This window comes from Cygnus olor, chromosome 15, assembly GCF_009769625.2.
Source record: "Cygnus olor isolate bCygOlo1 chromosome 15, bCygOlo1.pri.v2, whole genome shotgun sequence".
Classification (NCBI taxonomy): Eukaryota; Metazoa; Chordata; class Aves; order Anseriformes; family Anatidae; genus Cygnus; species Cygnus olor.
The window spans coordinates 141,570-155,873 of NC_049183.1; the positions used below are offsets into that span (position 1 = coordinate 141,570).

Sequence of the window (14,304 nt, forward strand, 5' to 3'; positions counted from 1 at the left end):
AGCAGAATTAATTAACAGACTAAGACAGCAGTAAGGCCACGGGGACTGACAGTGCTCAGCAGTTCTTCGTATCGGGGCCTGTAAATAAAAGCCAGCCTACAACATTCTTGTTCATGTGATCAGCAATATTGTACACATCTACTGCAATCACATGAATTATTCACACTGGTGTAGCTTGAAAGATGTAACCCACAAAGCCTGTTTAAAATAACACAGGAGCATTAATTAGTGTTCCTGGGGCACATGGAGGTGTCATTACCATTTGGCCCATTTTTCACTCATACCCATGTTTCTTTTATTTGCTGTGTGCGCAGGGCTGATATGGGGACAGGGGGAGAAAGTAAATACAGGAGATAGACATCTATAAACACTGGTCAAAAATGAGGAAAGGGGGTTACTGATTAGCTTTCTTCCCATATAAAGCTCCCAGATCTTATCACAGAAACGCGAGTTAACTGTTTTACCATTCTTCTTTTTTTTAAGCATTATCTGATCAGAGAAGCATGAAAAGCACTTTATTGCTCACTTGATTTTTTTCTCCCTGTGCTGGGAGCCCTCTGCAGGAAGCGAAGCTGAATTTCACAGATCTTCCCTTTCTGACGTCTCCCGAATTTCTAGGAATGCCCCTTCCTTCGTACTATATTTGGAGGTAGTTTCTAGGAAAAAAAAAAAAAAACTGACAATTTTCGGCCGGTGCCGGCCCCACCACCGCGGCTCGGGGAGCCCGGGCCCGGCGGATTTGGGGAGCCTTCGGCTGCTCGCCTTTGTGGCGGGGCTGCAGGAGCGAGCGCGGGAGGGAAGGAAGGGGAGAGGTGTCTTTGTGGCAGCCAGGCGTGAACATCTCCACTTATTCCTTTGGTCTGCCTTTTTTTTTTTTCCCTACACTTTTCTTCTTTTTTAAAAGGAAGAAGCACTTAGGGGGGGAAAAAAAAAAAAAAAAAAGAAAAAAAACAAAACCAAACCCCCACCTTCTGGATTTTTTTATTATTTTTTTCCCCGTCTGCTTCTCCCCCTCCCCTCGCTGTGGCCTCTTGTTTAGCTCGTGGCGTGACCGTGATGAAGAAATGTTTCTGGGCGCCTGGCAGAGGCGATCCTTTTTATGTAATGAGTCAGGATTTTGCCAACGGAAGGAGCCGGCCGCCGACCGAAGGGCTGCTGCCTCCCTGCCGAGCCCGGCACCCTGCCGGGCCGGGGCCGGGGCCGCCCGCTCCCCCGGGACCCGCGGTAAGCTGCGCGCTCCTCCCGCGGGGCCCCGCTCTCCCCTCAGCCCTCAGGTGGGGCCGAGCCGCTGGGGCCGCGCCCTGCCGCCGGCTTGGGGCCGCTCCCCGCCACCTGGGCGGCCGCTGGGGGCTGCATCCCACCTGCCCCGGGCCGCCGGGGGGCCGCCGGGGCCCGCCGCAGCTACAGGTGCCGGCGGCCCTGTGCCCCGCCTGAGGGGAGGCTGCAGCCCGCGCGGCGCGGCCCCGCCTCAGGGCAGCGGCGGGAGCGCGGCCGGGACCAAGCCGGGCTGCTCCTGCTCCTTCTCCTCTTTCTCCTCCTCCTCCTCATTCTTCTCCTTCTCCTCCCGTTCCCTCTCCCGCCCGCCAGCGCTGCCTCGTTCCCTCAGGAGGTGTCTCCGAGCACGCAGGGTCGGCAGGGACGGACGGCGTTCCTCGGGATTACCGAAAGCAGCACAAATGTAATAGTGGTTTTTTTGTTGTTGTTCAAGCGCGGCGATTGGTTTCTTTTGACGTGACTGACAGCATTTACCTGCCTCAGGTCTCCAAGTGGGTCTATAATGAGTAAAACTCGGGTTTATTTAGAAGTTCGGTAGGGATTGTAAAGGAAGGATTTAGCAGTGTGTTCCTTTTGGCTGCAGATCTCTGCTTTTCTTCTTAAAAAAAAAAAAAAAAAAGTTCTTAAAGCTGGGGATAGTCAGATTTGGGCACCCAGCTGAATACTCTAAGCTGCATCGTCAGTAGGAAGCGACCCGTTTTGGGTAAAGCGAAAGTACCGTAGTGTGCTATACGGATAGCAAAGATAGAATAATGTCACACATCTCTATAACGTTTCAGCTTTACTTTGAAATATGGAGGAACAGACAAACGAGTTGATACTTTGAAAATATCTTAATAGATACTTTGAGTGCTGGGGCTAATAAATCCCTACATTATTCTGGGTGAGTTCTGTGTCATTGTATAGCCACTTGCAGAAGGTGCTGCTTAGCTAAACAAACAAATCATAAAATGGGAATAACAGCAAATAATAACTGCTAGCAACTCCTGCTGTCCAGTTAGTTGAAGGAGTGTATACCATGACTTGGCTACAACGTCCTCTTTTATCAGTCCAAAAATCAGCTCCTTTGTAAGCGCTGATCCCCTCAGTTGATTGGGCATATCTTACAAAGATACTTTGCTTACAAATTGAATCTCAGAAGGTTGTGGTTCCAGAGTCGGGGTTTTGGGGGCGAGATGAGCTTATGTTTTATCCAACTGGCCCACAAAGTCCCGCTTTTGGTGGTCACTTTGTTCTGCAAAAGAAACCAGTGCATTATGGCTCTTACAGAGGACACTAACCTTACCACTAAACTACGGCCGTGCTCAGAAAGCTACTCACTACTGCACGCTTTAAATAAGTAGCAATATCCTAACTTTACTGGTGTCATCAGCAGTAAGAAGCGGATAGAAAATACTAGCATTCCCCAAAGTTAAACAGAAATAGTTTTCTGACTGTTGTTGTAGCCTGTAAAAACTTTTTTTTTCCTTAAAAACACAGCAAAGGCAAAGAAAAAGTTATGTTTCAAAGGGTGGTTATTTGACATAAGTAAATTGGGAGAAAAAAAGAAGACTTTTCTAGGAAAGAGAGGCAGCTTTAAACTTGAAACCAACATACAGTCCTTAGGAACATGCATGCTGTCAGTCCCCTCCTCAGGTCTTTTGCTCACAAAAGGTTGCAGTTCTGATGTTTCTCTCTCTTCAACTGACTTTTTGTTTTGTTTTGTTTTCATTTTTGTTTTTGTTTGTTTTTTACTTGTGTGCCCACGTGCCTACATGTGCATGGTCTGTATCTATAAATCAATGTAAAGATTACTAATTGCTGTGCTGAGAGGAGCTGTGCAATATATTTTTATGAGTAAGTCTGAGCTTGGTAAAGCTGTTCAATTCCACGCTACTATTTATTTTTTGCTATCAATAGTCTGAAGAATCTCAGCATAGTATTTACTTCTAAATGATGTAGTTTTACTTTTTTATGGGATTCCAATAGATGTTTACCATTTATAGGTAAGCTGAGCTTTCTTGAGGCTCCAAATATAACATATATATTTAAGACAGAATGAAACACATGCTAAGTGATATTGTGTGAGAGAGTATAATGGCTCATATACAGAGCAAGCACACACAGGAGCATCCTCTCGGTTGGTGTAAATGTGCCTGTCATAGCTTTGACATTTTATACTAGCTAATCACCTGCTTACATTACACGTGAATATCTAGACATGGTACTCACGTTAAGCTTGCAGTCAGATTCATTTTAAGTGCTGATCTACTCAAACCGAATCGATTCTATTACTTCAAAAAGGCCTGGAAATTCAGCTGGAGTTCCACAGCAGTGCTCTGCTAAAAAAGAAGTTGTTGGTATGTGATATCTCACATGACTGTGTGCAGGATCTGTGTACTCAGGCAAATGGATATTGTGCTGAATTATCAGTATTTTTCTATGGAATTCTGGCCTTTTACAATTTATAGCTATATAATCACTATACATATGAAATAGGACATACCAAAACCTCAGTGCAACAAATTACTCACTTGTTTAAAGCTGAAATCTACCTTGGGAGAGCTTAGGTCAGAATTGTGCTGCTAACATGCCTTTTAGCCACTATTCTGCATGAAATAATGCAGCTCAAAAGCAGCATTTATGAGAAGGTTAAGTTTTCAGGAACCAATTGAGCTACAAATTTAACTGTAGAAATATCATTTTTTTTAATAATATAGTTTATATTTAATAATACTTAGTTTGTGAATACATTACAGATATATCCAGTACTACAAGCTGTCAGATTTGGACTGGTTTGACTCCTATGGCCTCTTCGCTAGTCTTCTGAGAATACTCTGCTCTGCTGCTTGTGAGCTTTTTCTTTAAAGCTCTTAAATTGGAACATGTAATTTTGTGCAGCTACCTTCAGTAAGAGGTGCTGTACACCCTGTTAACCAGCTGTGTTTGGAAATCCTTTCAGATAGGTTCTCTTTGATTCTTTATTGATGATACATAAAATTCACAGGTATTCAGTTGTTGAGCACAATTAATATAGACATGGAATTAACTATTTAAATGACTACTGAGCGCTGTTTAAGAACGTGGTTATAGTTCTGCAGGCCTTTCTCATCCAACATTTTTAATTACATTCTTTCCCATTACTAAGGCTACAGAAAGAGCTCCTGTTTCTGTCTTGTATGTGGTAAAATGGAGTGTTTTCTGCTCAGATGGATGCCACACATATCTCTCAAGCTTTAAATGTATATTCACCTTATGTGTGTTAGCCAAATATTAATGATTGGACAAAATAGTGACTGATCCCCTACACACTTAGGCTGTAAGAGTGTGATCTCTTTCCATCGCGCTGGGTTTTCCCACAAAGTTTGCTTGCAGGATGGGGTAGTGGCCTCAGAGCTGTGACTCCTGGAGTGCACTGCGCACCCAGAGCATTAATAATTGATGCCTGGGATCAGTTTATTTGAAATGGAAAAACAAATAAAAAAGAAATTTATAGAAGATTAAAAAAAAAATAGACAGTATGGAGTCAAAATTAATTTTCCTTAAGATAAAAACTCATGAATTATTGAAAAAATATTTTGAAAGATCAACTCCAATTATGTATTGCATTCCTCATTTATAAAATTGAAAGCCCTACTAGCTATGTTTTCTGTTTAAAATAATTTTAAATCTACATTTTTAGAATGACTTTTCAGTATTTTAAAGCAAAACTTAAAAAAAAAAAAGCAAAAAAAAAAAAAGCTTATAAAACAGCTTATAAATACTGAATCAGCAGAGGATTATCAAGTGGCCTGATCTATTTACTTTTGAAATCAGTGGACACATTTTACCAAAAGCAGTAAGATCAAGATCTCCATCAGAACCTGCTGGCATGGTTTTGGGGATTGCTCTGTGGTCTGAGTTTTCTGAAAGCAGGGCCTCAGCCTTTGACACTTCCTGACCTCGTGTTACAACAGAAAAATTTTGTGACCCCTCTCTGATATAGCCATAGAAAAGGAGAGGGTGGTAATGACCATGAGGTTGGAAACTCATGACCTGCAACAACTTAAAATTTTGCCTTACTAAAGGCTACAAGATCAACTGTCCCTTCCTCTGAAGTTATCCAGAGTTTTTCCAGGGCAAGAATGCAGATGTCCAAGGTGTGATTCTTACATTGTGCCTTGTTCTTCCCTCCCAATTATAACATTGCACATCAGCAGTGCTGTGCCTGATGCCACACAGAAAATCAATGTGAACACATATTTAAAACATATCTTTCAAAGGTGTCATCCCCAAAGTCTTCCTTATTTGCCTTAAAAATCATATTTAGCAGGTTAGGAAGGAAAAAAAAAATGTTGCTATGACTTGGAAGCTGCACCTGTAGTGGAAGAAGTGCTAGAAAAGTGGTTACATTACAGGCATAAAGACACTTCAGACCATGCAGCTTGACGATGAACTGGTGAAATTAGTGACTTTAATGAATTTAAACACTTGCCCTGTCCACAGTGCAAATCAGTTAATAATTACACAGACCTCATTGCAATGTCATATGCTTGTCTCTGTCAATATTAGGGAATTTGTTAAGGCACAAACATGGAAAAAAGAAACAAAGATTCAGCTTTCTTTGCCTGTTGTCACAACACCCAAATAGTTTCTGCTTTTAAGGCTTCAGAGCAAGGGTGATGTTTATGTGGGTGACCTGTGAACGCATAGATGCCAGCTCAGGTTGTGGATTTTTTACATTGCAGACACACATTGATAACTTTAAGCAAAGCTATTTCCAGCTTTTCTGTTAATACTGCTGTAATATTTTAATTTAGCTGTTAATGGGAGAGGCTGCAATTCCCCAGTGTAATGTAATATTGATGCACTTTTGCTATTTTAAGTAGCTCAGCTTCAGTCAGACAGTCCAAATCCTTCTAGTGGATTTATGGCCTTTCTATATGAAGTGACATAACACAGGAGCTGGACATCAGCTTTTGAAAGTAATAGTTTTTCTTTTGTTTTGTAGATCAGGAGAATTAAAATAAAACAAGTAAGGCAAATAAAATGTGTTCTGTCATCTACAAGACACATACAAATGTTTTTTTTTGGAAAGGGTAAGAAAAAGCCTTTCAGGATGTTCCAGCATTGGCCCACAAGGGTCAGTAAAAATAATGGAATGCAGTAATTTTACCAAAGGAGTATTTCTATTTCTTATCTATTGATATTGTTGAAAACATCTGACTTGAAGTCAGATGAATCTAGATTTTTGCTTTGCTGTTGCTGCTGTTTGCATAAAAGCTTTCTTTTGTAACAAAAGGCCTGTCTCAAATCACACAAGCTGCACACACCTCTGGCAGGAGGTGCCGGGGTGCTGGTGGAAGTCAGTAGTATCTCCACTGAAATCGCTGGAGCTGCATCAACAACAACAACAAAAAACAATCAAGATCACAATAAAATTTCTGGAACCTGAGGAAAAAACAGGGTTTGTTTGCTGCACTGAAACTAGAGCAAACAAAGAGCAAATGCGTTACAAAGAACAACATATTGAGTAATATATGAGGAATTGATCATTGTTTTTTCAACAATATTATATTTTGTATGTTATGCTACAGGAATCCATTGAAGAATACCCCCGTTAGGTGGTATTAGTGTGGATTACTTGAAAAGTAACTTTTCATTAGGCGCGTCAATTGGATAGGCATAACTAACGGCTCAAGTGCACTACCTGCTTTGCTTTAGAGGTTATAAATATGGAGTACTCAGTCTTTACTAAAGTGGCATTCCTTTTTGCATTTGTGCTCTGAGCAGTCTTTGTGTATGGAAAACTGCCCACACGGTTGTTTTTTGAAATCCTTTAAAATGAAACGTAACGATGCTGTAGGATTTTATCATGTATTAGTTTTTCCCATAAACTTAACTTTGGACTGTCACTGAAGTAAATCTTTAAAAACAAGAGATGCAGGTCAGCTGCTAATGATGATTATCCTGCTTTATTTTGTACTTTTTTGGTAGCCAAAGGAACAAAAATTGCCCTGGACTGTCTGTGCTTTCCACATAATGTTGTAGCTTCCCAGTACTAACAGTATTTCTAAGAGAGGGGCTTCACAATTCACTCTGGTGGACGGACAGAACCATTTAATACAGCCAAAGCATATGAGCTAGGGACTGCTTGGAAAACTGCAGTTTTCCTATGGACTGGACTCACAGGAAATTATGAAATCCTGAAGTATTGTTGGAAAAGTGCTCTAACTCAAAAAATTTTTCTTTATAGTTTCGTTCTTGATGTTCCACAGCATTCACCACTTCCTGCATGGCTCTTTACCGCAGGGAAAATGAGGGACTTTTGGGGGCAGATGTGTTTCCATTACACTATCATAATGCCCCTAAAAATCCTTATTGCTCTTGCAGTATTCTTCTGTGTTGCTGGGCCTGGTGTGAACTACTTGAAGACCTAGCTTATAAGTACATCTTTTCTCTACAAACACTTTAAAAAAGCCACGGAGTTTATTTTGTTTATCTTATCTTATTTTTAGTGGTGTTTACTGTTGCTTAAAATATAAATGGCAAGATATGCAACCACCTGTTGATAAACAAATGTCATAAGTCATAAATCCAAGGGACATGCTGATAACTGCATGGTACTTAGGAAAAGGAATATATTTTGGCATAGGGTGAGTGCTTCACTCTATTGGTATGATTAACTTGTTTTTAACGTAAGAATTCAGTGTGTATGTCTCTGAAAGTCTGATTCATTTTGCAGCTAATTTGAATGACTTTGTTACAGTGGACCTCACTTAGAATGTTAACTGCTTCTAAGAGCATACAGCAGGTTATTTTACCAAACGAAAGATCTGCCCAATGTTTTTATTTAAATTAAATACACACACACAAAATCATATCTTCGTACGGTCCCCAAATAAAGAAAATTGAGATGAAACCTAGGAAAGACACTGTAGGTTCTCAGCTATTCTGTGCTTTTCCAATCAAAGGGTCTTTGTGTGGGCACGGCTCTTGCTGGGGCTTTTCAGGAAGGAGTCAGCAGAGTTACCTGGGTGCTGCCCAGCTCCTCTCCGTACCCCTCTGGGTAGGGAACCTTCAGGACTACAGTGCCTACACTCAGTTTCCCAGGCACGGTTTGTTCCTGCTAGGTGGCAGGTTACCCAAATTCTGCAGTTTTCCACAGGTTTTTGCAGGAAAAGGCAGAACACCTAAATGTAAACATTGTTTGTTTTTGTCTGGGTATCACAGCGCAATATATCATCATTTGACATGTGCAGTGCCAGTAGCATTTATTTCAGTAGCTGTATGTAGGACATGCAGAGCTGGTTTGTGTAAAATGCACTCTTGACTTCACTACCTAGCTTAAAAGAAATAATAAATGTATCACATAACTTTGCCCCTCTGACAGGGTCAATTATCTTCAAATAGCCTTCAAAATCCTTGGTGACATAGGAAAGAAACTAGCCAGGAGATTCGCACACTACCCCCCATTTTATACTAATGTTTTATCCCCAAGGAAATTCTCATCTTTCTCCTAAAGGAGCGTTTCTCATTTTTCAGGCAGGAAAATCTTACAGGTAGGTTAAGTCATGTCCTACGGGTCACAAAGGAAGCTTACTGTTATGACTGGAACCCAAAACTTTTGATGCCCAGATAAATACCGCAATAACAAGAAAATCACTTTCTATAAGGATTGAATGAGCTGTGTTGCACAACAGTATACCCACAGGTCAAAACATGCTTGTGTATACATTTCAGCTTACAACATTTCAGCATGGAACAGCATCTCAGGTATATGTAGAGGCAGAAAGCAGAAGAAAAACTAGTCATTGTATTAATTCTAAATGTTCGTATCAATACTTCAGTGTTTCTGTTTGGGCTGTTGATCACAAGATGATTCCTAGCGCCTTCTGACCTGAATGAAAGGTACTGTAACACAGCCTGGCTTGAGGATTATACAGCCTTTAAAATGATAAAAATCACTTTAAAAAGTATTAGAATAATTCAATTATTAATGTTATTAGTAGAGTTTTTTGTTCAGCAAACTTTTTATTTCCACATAATGATCCTACCTAAAGACTCGGCAGCTAATTGAAAATGTGTTCAAAATATGGGAGGCTGCACAGATTCTGTAGAGTTCTGTGGTATTAAAGATCTGTGAAGGGACCACACCTAGAGCTATAAATTTTATCACCTTTATATAGAATACATTGTTAATGTGAACAGACTGGAATTTTAATTACATTTTAAAGGTCTTTTGGGGTCTATGCTTGTGACAATACTACGTAAAGAACACTGTGATAGTTTTGAGCATTAAAACTGATCTGTTTTTGTATTTGTGCTATATTACATTCTTTTATTACCTGTAATCTTTCAAGAATATCAGAAAATGTTTTGTTTGTTTGTTTTTTAACATAAGCCATCTTTTGTAAAATCTCTTGGAGATATAGCCTGTAGACCTGAACAGCTGATTCTTACATGCACACCTATTTATATACAAAGACTTTAGGCCATAGCAAAAATAAGATTTCTCCCTGAAATTTGCTCTGTACATATATAAAATGTATTTGTCATATAATAGTGCTGTCACACGAAAATTCTTTAGACCTAGCAATCCTGAGGATAAATTAAAGGAAGGGAATAAAAATTGGTAACACTATATTCCAGCCCCTTTTATATCTAATAGGAATCCCCTGACATACAATTGCCATTTTGAAAATGTTTTTAATCACTGGATAATAATCATTAGAAAATGATTAGCCAAGCACATGGTTTGTGATATATTCTTAAAACGTCAAATTCAAACACTTATTTCATATTATTTTACTTATTTTATGTATCTAACTTATTTTGGTTTGAAATAGCATGTTACAAAAAGCTCAGGATCTGATACAGCCCCAGAGGAAGGACTGCAAAACTCATCTGCAGAAATGTCTACTGCAGCTAACAGCACTTTGTCACTGAATAGGTTAGGAATAGGTTTCAATATGAAATATTTTGTAAATGACAGTTTTACCGGTTGGTTGTTTTTCAAATATGAGCAAAACGAATATTTCCATTAGACCCTTCTTAGGGATTTTGATTTCTTTGAGTTATAGGACCACGAGTCATTTAACATGAACCAACAGCTTCATCGTATTGCTCTGAAAGCTAGAACGGTAGCAAGTAGGTAATATTTTTCAACTAGAACTTCCACAGTGGAAAAGATATTAAATGTTTGTTATGTGCCAAGAAGTGAGTAATACGAGAATACTTTCATTCTTTCACAGAATGCAAGAGCATTACCAGCGTTTTAGTTTTTAATTATATATATAGTTTTTGTGATTACCAACAGCCTCATGAGATAAACAAAAAGAGCAGAAAAACATATGCAATTATTAAATGGAGAGCCTAAACAAAGTAAAGCAATCATTTCATTTATTTATTGAAGCAGCCCATTATTATCCCAGGTTTTGAACAGTACCTCAAGTGTTATGTGTACTGATTCTTTAAAATGGTATTCAGAATACAGCACTGGGCTCATCCATTTTCATAATATTTATTTACTATGTTGTTGGACTTTGGATTCGTTAGGTCCGGTTTCTTACTGAATTATGACAGTATCAATTCTGCTTCAGCAAGTACTGAGGGGATACAAGTGCAGCACCCTGTACTGCTACCTGGAGGGCATGTGGCTTCACAGGTAATCAAAGCAGAGTTTTAACACGGGAAGCAGGGCTGTACCTGTGTCGCAAAACAGCTGCTCAGAAAAGCTCAGATATTTCGTGTAGTTTCACACTATGTTGGAGAAAGATGTAGGAAAGCTAAGAACTACAGCAAACGGAGCAGCAAGTCAACTGCAAGAGAGAAATCACTGCACAGACGCTGTAAGTAAGCCTATAGAAAGATCCAGCTAGTTTTCCAAACAGAGGATGGGAATGCGGCCAGAAGTAAGGGTAAGGGTAGCCGACTAGATTCAGTGTGAGTCTGCAATTTATCTTTCCCTTAAGTGGTTAACTATGGGAGCAGACATGTTTACAAAAATACACTCCATTAATAAATGATCACTACCGCATTTCTCAATAACACTAAGCTGTTTCTAACTTTGTTAATTTTTTACCATCGACGTCTGATTAAATGTGTAAATGGGTTTGTTTTCATTTTCCTTAAGTTTTAAATGCATATAAACATTTTTAGTCCCAGATTTACACCACCAGTGCCAGCATTCTGACTGAAGTGGATTTTTATGGTTGTGTTATAAACAAGTGCAAATGTAAGTCATGAAGTACAGTGCTGACAATCTTAATTATAGCTGGAGGAAGGTTTGCCAGCATGTATACAGTGCAGAAATACAAGCAATCATTGTAAGTTAATAAAGGTCATTAAAAGAAATCACATATTTCATAATCATGCTTTCATCAAGATAGTATGACCTATTTTACACGTAAGCAATTAAAATGGAAACTGAAGTAGCTGGAGATGATTAATTTATCCAGTAGTTAGATTTGACAGGTGCTATTACCTGATAAATAATCTACTAGAATTTTTAACCAAAATGGTTACTGGGTTTTGTTTGTTTGTTTGTTTGTTTGTTTAAAAAGCTACTTAAAAATTTCCTTTACCTTTCCAATGACAAATTGGATTTTGTATATTCATTTGAAAGAGAAATCTGCAGCCTTGCTATGACTACTGTCTGTGGCTTCCGGATACCTCAATGGTGAGCACAGCATACATATCTAACTAGATTGCAGCAGGTTAATTTTGTAGCAGAGGAAGCACTAAGATATTCATATATAAAGCCAAAGAATCTGTGCTAGTCATTTTTGGAGTTCTGAACTGATCCATAACAAAATTATCCATTGCCTGGAGTTGGCAGTAAGGAGAACTGAATGTGTCCAGAATATTTTTAGATTGTAGCTTGAATAAAACATAGACTGTGATATAATCCAGATTCATATGCAAATAGTCTAGAGTCAATATCTTGATAATTTGCACAAAATCATCTTATCTGATAAAAATCACACTAATTTGTACCAGAATCTTACAATAGTATTATTGTAAAACTCTGGATACATCTAAAATCAAAAAGGAAAATAAAACCCTTCTTAGAACATATCGGAATGGAAATTGTGGAGTTTGTTTCCAGGCTGAGCACTAGGACATGGATGTTCAAAATTCAGGAGGTCCTGGGTCCAGGTCTGGGCCCTGATTTGTCCTCGAGCCACTCCCAAGGCACCTAAGCAAGGCGAACTGCTGTTGCATGTGCTTCACTGATCAGAGGGAGCAGTTACAGCCACAAACTCATTTCAGAATGCAGTTTAATCTGGAATAGTGGGCCAACACAAGTCATTTCTAGCCTTAAACATAGTATCTTCCTGTACCAGCTTTATTCCTATCTCCTCCTTTGCATGCTATCCAGTTAATAAACAGAAAGTTCTAGGAAGTCAAAAAAAAAAAAAGTAACTGTTTCAAGACACTCCTGCCAGAAAGTAAAGACTGCACCACAGCTGCAATTTGCTGATAACGCACCTCATGCTAACATCCCAGTGTGGTGTGTGAGTGGAAAAATTACACCAATTAGCCAGTTCAAGCCTCTCGATTTTCTTGTAAAGCAGGACACTGAGTGCATCATGTCCTGGATGCAGGCATGCATCCAGCGTGGAGGGCTGGCAGCCAGAAGCCTGCCTTCGCAGGGGCTGCGCAGCACCGTGGTTTGCCTGGCAGGTGGGGAAAGGAGCTGGGGAATGTGCACAGTGGAGGCTCATGCTCCTCCATCACTGCTCTTTGAAGGGTCTGGCTTTATTGGCTTTTTCTTGGCTGTGACCAAGCTAGCAAGAAATGGAGAGCTGCTCTAGAGAGAGCTTCACCTTGCCTAACTGCCTAAGAAAATTTCCTTTATCACTGTTTATATGGGATTGAAAAACAGCCCACGACGCTGATCCTTCATGACAGACAAACATTGTAGTTGTAGTTATAATTGATTTCACTAGGAGGTAACATCAGCAGAGCAGTATATTGAATGCCAAATTCTGCCGAGTATGTAACAATACCTCTAACAGCAAGTTTTTTATCTTATTTTAAAAGTTAACATTTCCAGTGCAGCACAATATTAGACGTTATTAACATTTAAACATGTCCCAAGGACATATTCTCACCTTTTATCTGTACCACAGAGAACTTGAAAATGTACTTTCCTGTTCTATCTACAAAACATTTAAAAAACCTTCACTATCTCACACTAACACCTCAGAATACAGCAGTGTTAGAACAGTAAGATGCAACGTATTTGGGGGAACAGGGACTTGGTTTCCAATCTGTGATTCCACGTCTCCTAGTCCTAATCTATGTGTTTGGTACTAAGGTGTTACAAAAACTGGAAAGAATAATTAATAATTTTTAGATCCTGTATATTTATTTTATTTTATTTTACTTTATTTTACTTTATTTTATTTTGGTACTTCATGCTGTAGCTACTCATTACCAATCTTTAGCATCAGAGTGTAGAAAAAAGGCATAGGAATGAAAAATAAAACACTGCAAACCAAAGTCCCTCTTGACTGCAGGCCACTTGCCAGCTGCTTCTCACAGGAACTTTCAGTTCTGCTGCTTGCTTTGAGTGTAGCAGAAAGATAAACATTTTCTTGTTGCAAGTTAAGAAACACTGCCATGCGTGACAAGTTGATAAGCAGTATCAAGAGTTGTATCACGAGTTTATTAGCACACTTGAACAAGATGGAAATATGTTGAAAAGTTTTCTGCAGCTGAAAAATGAAAAATAATTGGTCAATGCCCAAATCATCCTGCTGAAGAAAACATTTTCTATTCTTAGTAACTGGAGCTTTCACTGCTGTAGACAACTTTTTTTTTTTTTTTTTCTGTCTATGGTGAATTCCTCAATGTATCTGCCTCCTTTGTACACCCTACTCCACTACATCATGGTTACGTACTTTCAGCTGGTACAGATATAGGAGTTCAAATTCTACATTGATGTGCATAAGCAACTACACTAAACAAAAGGTGCGATAAACAGAATTTGACTAGTGACTTCATTAGATTAAAAATAAGCATTTCCTGCTTATCTTTTCACTTTAACTGTGGATATTGGGG

General features: G+C 39.3%; 1 long non-coding RNA gene across 1 annotated transcript in view; it reads left to right on the top strand.

The window, feature by feature from the left end:
- Nucleotides 1–1,445: 1,445 nt before the first annotated feature.
- The window catches only part of LOC121078244, a 56,300-nt gene continuing 43,441 nt past the window's right edge, over nt 1,446–14,304 (top strand). The window contains exon 1 of the long non-coding RNA XR_005824508.1: nt 1,446–4,105. This is a non-coding gene — a long non-coding RNA (uncharacterized LOC121078244). The remainder of the gene's footprint in view (nt 4,106–14,304) is intronic.